We start from the raw sequence: 9,430 nt of genomic DNA, 5'->3' as shown, positions 1-9,430 counted from the left end.
CCACCACATTTACTATCCAATGTCATTAGATCATTACAGGTGAGGAAACGACAAGAAAGCCAGTGAAGGCACTGGTACTGGACTATTGAGATGCATCCCCTGGGGGCCTCAAGACTTTCTCGACAGTTACTTTGACAATAATTAACTACATGTATTATTAAACAAGGACCATCCCTTTTTCTAAAATGTTACTGGCCACCTTAGCCATAGGAATGAACAGATTACGTTTTAATCAGTCTAAATAGAATCAAATATTCTCAATTTCAGCCATCTTAGTTTAGATGGCACAATGTAGCATTTTATTCCTGGTAAAGTGGGGCCAAATAATTGATGTAGGAATATACTGTAATAACATGTACTGTGAATAGGCTTGTAGGTTTAGTAAAGAAGTTCAAACCTTTCATGCCAAGTAGTAATGCAAAGTACTGTTTCATTTCCAAGAACAGTCTTGAATGCATGGCCATATGACTACAGACTGAGTTCATTGCGCTGTCAAAAAAGAACAAACACCATAGACTTTGAATGAAGAGCACTTTCTCAATTTGCCTTGGGGCAATTCCACGTAATGGAATTATGCTGAGACTCCAATTTTTCAATTTAAAATGTATGCCAAACAAAAAACATTGATTTCAAAGTTTAACAAAACCATACAACTCTATGCACAATGACTAATTTGAACAATTTACACAGTAAAACAAACAAAAACATTTACTGGAAAAACTGTGCAGATGCAAAGTTTGTTAATGTTATGGCTAGGCGTTCTGCTAGCAGTACACCTCGACAACATCCGGTGAAAGCGGATACAGAAATACTCATAATAAACATTCATAAAAAATACAAGTGTTATACATCGGTTTAAAGATGAAGTTCTTGTTAATCCAGCCGCTTTGTCAGATTTCAAAAGGTTTTACGACGAAAGCATACCAAGCATACCAGCGCCCCGCTTACAAAAGCATACAAACATTTTCCAGCCAAGTAGAGGAGTAACGAAAGTCAGAAATAGCTATAAAATTAATCACTTACCTTTGATCTTCATCTGGTTGCACTCCATCTTTAAATCCCAATAAAGATGGAGTGCATGTTGGTGCGTTTTGTTCAGTAATCCACTGGCTCAAAGGCGGTCACAACAGGCAGACGAATACATCCTAATAGTACTGGTAAAGTTCGTCGAAACATGTCAAACGATGTTTATAACTAATCCTCAGGTTGTCAATTATCTAAATAATTGATAATATTTCAACCGGACAATAGCGTATTCAATAGAAAGGAAAAACAACGAACGGCACGCAATCTGTCGCGTGCGCAAACCAGCTCTGGTTCATTCTACAGTCCACTTACAAAATGGTCTCATTCTTCCTAATTTTTCAGAAAACAAGCCTAAAACAATGTCTAAAGACTGTTGACATCTAGTGAAAGCCACAGGAACTGCAATCTGGGTCCTAACCCATTACATACTGTATAGGCATTCAATAGAAAACTACACACATCAAAAATATCCCACTTCCTGGATGGACATTTCTCAGGTTTTCCCTGCCATATCAGTTCTGTTATACTCACAGACATTATTTTAACAGTTTTGGAAACTTTAGAGTGTTTTCTATCCAAATCTACCAATTATATGCATATCCTAGCTTCTGGGCCTGAGTAACAGGCAGTTTACTTTGGGCACCTCAGTCATCCAAACTTCCGAATACTGCCCCCTATCCCAAAAAAGTTAACAGAATTGCAGTAAAATATTCTGTTACCAAACTTTGTATCACAGTTCTTTCTGTAATTGTGTTTTTGTAAAATGTTTAGTGGAAATTGTCAAAAGTAGTCCTTGTGCATAGAGTTGTATGGTTGGTTAAACTTTGAAATCAATGGTGTTGGTTTGGTATACATTTTAAAGTGAAACATCTGACTCTGTAATTCCGTTACCATGTAATTGCCCCTTGTGCACCAGGAGAATAGAGAGAGAGTTTATCTGGCTTTAGCAGACATTCTGGCCATGGCTACTGTGTCTTCTGTCATCTTGTCCACAGCAGCTAGCTACAATAGCCTATATGAATGGGAACACCCAGCATTCTTGTTTATGATTGCATTGTGATCTAACTTTGCATTGTGTTGGAGAAACCTCTCTCTCTCTGTCATCCAGTGAAAAAGCCAAGAGTTTTAATGAGACACACACCCTCTTGCTCATGTCTGGCTGGCTGACTGCTCTCTTAAAGGGGCATTCTGTAATTCTGTTTTGGCTGGCTATCAGCATAATGACTTGTCTCGTTCAGACAGTTAGTTAGCCTACACTTTCCTGTGGATTGGCAGTATTTCTAATCCAAATGGAGATGATTTATGAATAGAAATTAAACTGAAAAGAAAAAGTTATTCTCAAAGCATGCGGAGAGGAGGAAATTAGTATTGGTTCCAGTTCAGTGCTGTAAGGGGACAGTTGTTTGGTGGGACTATGTTTGAAAGGTATTTCACTGTACTTGTGCATGTGACATTGAAACTTGATTGGGGGAGAAAGCACAATTGCATGCTAAACCATCAATCTCTTCACTTTCCTGGGTGCAGCAGAAGCAGCATGCCCTTCGAAGGCAGGATCTCAGCCCCAGGAGCACTGACATGGGTCAGTCGGCCTGCTGTATTCCCAATCAGCTCCCCAACAGGACATCATCCCAGAGAGAAGGTAGTCTCAATCCTGTTTGTCATTGTGTCCTCTGAGGTCTCTCATTCCCATGTTGAGAGGAGTGTTCAAAGCAAGATGTATTTGAGCCTAGTGCATTTGAGGTGAAACAAGAACAAGAAACAAGCAATCTGACGCCCAGGACCCAAAAATGTCCATTTTATAGCTAATCTCATGCTATTTTACACATTTTGCCATGAGGCTGAGAATATTTTACATGTAATTTTAAAGATAATTTTTTGTAATTCCATTTTTTTTGCCATTGCTTATGACGTGTTCATATACTATCTGGGGAGGGGGAGTGCAGGGGTATGGATGAACAGCAATTAATTGCTCAAGAAAATAACCCTGGTCTTCTCTCTTCTTGCAGAAGTTCACATTGACAAGATTGTGCTAAAGAGGATATCTTGGAACCGAGTAAACAGTGAATACAGTATTGAGGTATTTACTGTAGGTTTGTGTTTGGACTCTGTGCCTTGGTATGTTATTTTCCTGTGTATTTTATTCTTATACATTTTGAGGCATACCCGCTGAAGGATCTAGGTATGATTTATTTTTTATTAGGCGTATATATGGTGGGCCACCAGATTACTTCGTGCTCCCTCCCATTCAAATGATGGCACTGACAAAACGTTTGTCCTGAGCTTCAGATTGTTCATGCAATATTGTATATTTTTTTTGTATTTTTTTTTCTCTGTAAATCATGCAACGTTCTCTTACAACATCTGGACAGGCAGAGATCTAAGACTTTGCCTTGCCCTTAATCAATTGGCCCAGCGTCGTCCGGATTAGGGTTTGGCCGGGATAGGCCGTCATTGTAAATAAGAATTTGTTCTGACTTGCCTAGTTTAATAAAGGTCAAATAAAAATCAACAGTCAGGACTGTATGGCCAGGCATCATTATGTCAGGCAGGACTGTGCTGAGGAATCCGTGAGGGGGAGGATGAGAGCAAGACAGAGAGCCAGGTTAAATAGGACAGCAGGAAGGATTGCACCCTCCTATTCGCATGCTGTCCTCCGTTGCATGAGAACACAATCTGGTGGAAATATGTCCTAGATCGTTTGCCACTCTAAAACATCTGCCGTGACTTTTTTAAAAAGCCTGCGGCGGCATCATATCAGCCTGTAAAAACGTAAAGTCTTCAATTTAGACTAGAGGGTTGAAGGACTTGAGGTTAGCTCCAAGATTTTACAACACTGAGATCATGAGGGGTCATCTTGACTGCTTTCGCTCAGATAGCCGTAGTAGTAATAAAATAGACTAATATCTGACCAAGGTTGTCCTTATCTGTGGACTAGTCATGTAGCTTGTTTAGTAGCTAGAACAAACTAAACGGTTCAGATCAGATCTGCGTTATGTGGATAACAAGATAGGCTATATTGAGGAGACTTCTGAATAACACCAGTTAAAGGAAAAGCCCACAAAAAAACTATATTTTGGTATTTGTTTCATTAGTCCATTGTTGACATAGTCCCAAACATTTTTGCATGTCATCAATCAAGTTTAAGATGTATAACTTTCAAAATACAGAAATCATCCCTGTATGATGCATTTTGTGTCGTGATGCAAAATAATAATGAATTGTATTTTTCTGCTTAGTCTGCTCTACAGAGACAGTGGTACTGAGTGTGCACTAGTGTGACTGTGTGGAGGTGTGTCACTGATATGAATGTCGAGGCTAGATGATGATGGCCTATCTTTGTGGATGGGCTGAATGAAGTGAGGGATTTTTATAGGGGATTTCCCTTCGTCTATGGGAAAGACATTTCTCAGTCGAGAGGATTATGCCCAACAGGGCGTAGATAGAACCTCTCGTTCCAGTTTTTATGGGTGGTAGAGAAGTAGAAGGGTTTAATATGTTATTGAACCCTACTGTCATATAGCCTACTTGAAAAGGATGCACTAATATAGCAGTTAAGAGGCACTGTACAGCCTGTGTTAGAAATCAACTGGCACATTCTTGGCTGAAATGTGGAAGGGGAGGGGACAGTGATAAAATGTTGTTGCCAGCCAGTGCTAGAAACACAAACACAAACACACACTAGAGAGAGGGGTGGCTTGCTGGGCAGTGCCATCTGCTCCGCTGGGCATGGTGTATTAGTATGTTAAAGAGACGAGAACATGATCTTCAGCACAGGATGCACGTCACTCTGTCTACTCTAGGCCTGCCCTAGTTGTACAGGCTAATCTTCGTTGTGTTGTGTTGTGAGAGTAGCCTGTACAACTAGGGCATGCCTGTGCTGAGCTCTACAGAGTTTGGTGTAAAACAATGCTGTGAGAGGTAGCCTAGGCTTTGTCTGTTTACTAAGCCTAGGCTACCTCTCACAGTGCGTGCCACTGGGGATGTACTTTGCCGGACATGCTAGCTGTTTTCGGCGGCACATCATCACTTCAAACGCATTCCGTCGTGGTGTTATCGGTTGGCCTACTACTACTGGTAGTACCGGTAAAATGTAAGTTATGAATCGTAAATCACCATACAGCTGACACACTTTGATTTCATCAATCATTTTGAGTTCAATTTGGTTGTCCAAAATACTATCAGCTTGCACTGCGTCTTTGCTGCTGATTGTCCTGATCTCTGGCCAGTCAATTGGTTAAATGGCATTGTTGTTTTGTCTATTAATCGCTTCTAATAGACCTGAAAATGATGCAATAACCATGAATTTAACTGACTGTTTGTTTATAATGAGGGATGTTTAACCTGGACACACAAATAGTAGGAATTTGCGCTGGCTTCAGCCATGACTGCATGAGAGAGAAATGAAACTTCTGCACGTCGCCTGCAGGTGCGAGCATGTGTTTCACTGTCCAATCCCAGGCTCGAACATGATCTGAGGCTGTTTGGTCTCTTGGGCATCAAATTGGGAAAGCCTCAAGGGAGAGCAGACAGTGCATTATAAACAAAGAGACGCATATATTGGCCAAAAAATAACACATCTGATATATATATATATATATATTATTTTTTTATTTTTTTCGGTGTGTAGAGAAAAGTGAGGCAGGGCATCCATTAAACAGTAATTCAACTTTGTCCGGCCTTACTGTTCTGGCTTGTTAAATTTGAATTTCACAAAGAGCAACAGATTTTTCATATCCCACTTCAAGTTGTGAGTGCCTTTGCATTCACCTTTGTCAGATCAGGGATCATGATGAAGATGGAATAGGGTGCTGTTTGGGACTCCACTCAGCCATTTGAACTGTTTCCCTAGAATTTAGCTACGGGGGTCCGGGAGCACCAAAACATTTTAGAGGCCCTTGTGTTGGCTGCAGAGACATTTAGCTTTTTTTAAAGCAAATTTCTTGCAATTATACACATTTTGCCATAGGGCAAAAACAAAAAAAGTTTGGAAGATGCACTATGCAGAAATCGCTCAGCCATAGTTCGCCTGATTTCCGTTTATGTGATCAAACAAGCAAGTATAGTGTAGAGAATCATTGTACCATCTATACCGCTGGGAAATATCTTTTCCATAACCAAAAATATTGTTACTCTGTGATGTACAGGGTAGAGTAGAGACTGCCAGTCTGTGAAAGAGCTGTTTTTAAATTGACACAATACCTGTTAGCAAAGGTGTCAGCTAGAGATTACGTGCAGGAGCTTGCAGGGATTTGTAGTTTTGCATGGTCTACTTTGATGCTAATTAGTATTTTCAAATCTGAGAGTAAATAGAGCCGAATATATTGATAAAAGTGACCTTGTCCTAGAGAGATTTACACGCTTATGAAAATGTCACACCAGGGTAAGCCTACATGAAACACAGACTTTACTTTAAGTGTTTCTAAAATACACTATGGGAAAAATGTATGATTGGATCCATTTCCATATTTGACCGCTAGGTTTTATGGGTATTATGACTCATACTGTGGTACTCTATTGCATCATGCTGTCAAAAGCAATGTATCAGATGTGTGTTTAGTAAAGCATACTTATGATGTGATGTTTTCTCCCTCTCCTCCCCTCTTCTAGGTCCAGTGGTCTGACTCAACATGGACCACAGTGACCAAGACTCACCATGAGCTGGGTGACTTCCTGTCCAAAGTACAAGAGGAAAAACACATCCCCATCAATAGATTATAGGTCTAGAATATACTGGATTTAATGAAAGGTGAAATGAAGTCACACACTCCTCCATTTGTACAGAGAGGTCTCTAAATGTTGTCTTATAAAGGTCAACCCAGATGCAGTGTTAACTTTCCAAATGTTTTCATGTGTTTTCTAGTCACTGAATGCTCTGTGTGCATGCTAATAGGACTAATGCTAATACTGTGACAGTCTGTATTCAAATGTATTTCTTCATCTAGTTTTATGTATACCCCTAAATGTTGTATATAAACATCATGAATATACAGTGGTAAAAAACAGTATGTGAACCCTTTGGAAATACCTGGATTTCTGCATAAATTGGTCATAAAATTGTATCTGCTCTTCATCTAGGTCACAACAATAGAAAAACACAGTCTGCTTAAACTAATAACACACAAATAATCATACGTTTTCATGTCTTTATTGAACACACTGTGTAAACATTCACAGTGCAGGGTGGAAAAAGTATGTGAACCCTTGGATTTATAACTGGTTGACCCTCCTTTCGCAGCAATAACCTCAAACAAACATTTTCTGTAGTTGTGGATCAGACCTGCACAACGGTCAGGAGGAATTTTGGACCATTCCTCTTTACAAAACTGTTTGTTCCACAATATTCTTGGTATGTCTGGTGTGAACCGCTCTCTTGAGGTCATGCCACAGCATCTCAATCTGGTTGAAGTCAGGACTCTGACTGGGCAACTCCAGAAGGTGTATTTTCTTCTGTTGAAGCCATTCTGTTGTTGATTTACCTCTGTGTTTTCGGTCGTTGTCCTATTGCATCACCCAACTTCTGTTGAGCTTCAATTCACAGACAGATAGCCTAACATTCTCCTGCAAAATGTCTTAATAAACTTGGGAATTAATTTTTCCGTCGATTATAGCAAGCTGGCCTGGCCTTGAGGCAGCAAAGCAGCCCCAAAACATGATGCTCCCTCCACCATACTTTACAGTTGGGATGAGGTTTTGATGTTGGTGTGCTGTGCCTTTTTTTTTTCTCCACACACAGTGTTGTGTGTTCCTTCCAAACAACACAACTTTAGTTTCATCTGTCCACAGAATATCTTGCCAGTAGTGCTGTGGAACATCCAGGTGCACTTTTGCAAACTTCAGACATGCAGAAATGTTTTTTTTGGAGAGCAGTGGCTTCTTCCATGGTGTCCTCCCATGAACACCATTCTTGTTTAGTGTTTAACGTATTGTAGACTCATCAAGAGATGTTAGCATGTTCCAGAGATTTCTGTAAGTCTTTAGCTGACACTAGGATTCTTCTTAACCTCATTGAGCGTTCTTAACCTCACTGTGCTCTTGCAGTCATCTTTGCAGGACGGCCACTCCTAGGGAAAGTAGCAACAGTGCTGAACTTTCTCCATTTATAGACAATTTGTCTTACCATCAACTGATGAAAATCAAGGCTTTTAGAGATACTTTTGTAACCCTTTCCAGCTTTATGCAAGTCAACAATTCTTAATCTTTGGTCTTCTGAGATCTCTTTTGTTCAATGCATGGTTCACAGCAATGCTTTTTGTGAATAGCAAACTCAGATTTTGTGAGTTTTTTTTATAGGGCAGGGCAGCTCTAACCAACATCTCCAATCTTGTCTCATTGGACTCCAGGTTAGCTGACTTCTGACTCCAATTAGCTTTTGGAGATGTCATTAGCCTAGGGGTTCACATATTTTTTCCAACCTACACAGAATTTTTTTTATTTTATTTATTTAAACTTTATTTAACTAGGCATGTCAGTTAAGAACAAATTCTTATTTACAATGACGGCCTAGGAACAGTGGGTTAACTGCCTTGTTCATGGGCTGAACGACAGATTTCTACCTTGTCAGCTCAGGGATTCGATCTAGCAACCTTTCGGTTACTGGCCCAACGCTCTAACCACTAGGCTACCTGCCGCCCTGTATTCAATATAGACAAGAAAAATACAATAATTTGTGTGTTATTAGTTTAAGCACACTATGTTTGTCTATTGTTGTGACTTAGATGAAGATCAGATCAAATTTGATGACCAATTTATGCAAAAATCCAGGTAATTCCAAAGGGTTCTCACACTTTTTTTCTTGCCACTGTATGTATGTCTATGATAACCGCTCATGATTCCCTGAACCCCATACAGAGGTCCACTGAGCCCTTTGAGAAGGGCCTGGTGAGGTTACTGGCCCAGGGAGACCAGTATGAGCCCAGGGACCTGGAGAGGACACTACAGTGAGTTCCCCTCTTTGTTTGATCATTCAGCTCAGTGCAGCACAAAGCGTAGTTGGAAATCTCAACAGGGTTTTTATAATGTCAATAAAAAAAATCTATTAAATATATACAGTATATACATTTATTATTATTTTTTTTAAATTTACCCCTTCACCACCTCTTCGGAGGACAAATATCCTAGTTTTTTTTACAGCATTTTTGCTACATATACATACATGGTACTTTTCTATATAACAACAATACATTACCAAACAAACTCTTTAATCCCAACCCTCAGACACTCTCAGACCATCCCACCTATCAGCATAGACCGCCCTTGTTTGGTTTCCATGTGCCATATATTTTTCAGTTGTGCTGTGATGTTTTACAAAATTTTTGAATCTTTCTAATCGTATATTATCCACAGATTGTGAGCTAAACCTGAAAACCTTTCCTGCGAGTATTATTATATTATTTATTGATTGGCT

At 39.7% G+C, this 9,430-nt stretch overlaps 1 long non-coding RNA gene across 1 annotated transcript; it reads left to right on the top strand.

Moving 5' to 3' along the window:
- Window positions 1-4,920: 4,920 nt before the first annotated feature.
- Window positions 4,921-9,028, top strand: LOC115157075 (uncharacterized). Its single transcript, XR_003868379.1, has 3 exons — window positions 4,921-5,116; window positions 6,634-6,772; window positions 8,875-9,028. It is a non-coding gene; the product is annotated as an uncharacterized LOC115157075 (long non-coding RNA).
- The last annotated feature ends 402 nt before the right edge of the window (window positions 9,029-9,430 follow it).

This window comes from Salmo trutta, chromosome 21, assembly GCF_901001165.1.
Source record: "Salmo trutta chromosome 21, fSalTru1.1, whole genome shotgun sequence".
Taxonomy (NCBI): Eukaryota; Metazoa; Chordata; class Actinopteri; order Salmoniformes; family Salmonidae; genus Salmo; species Salmo trutta.
This window is presented reverse-complemented; position numbering and strand designations above follow the sequence as displayed.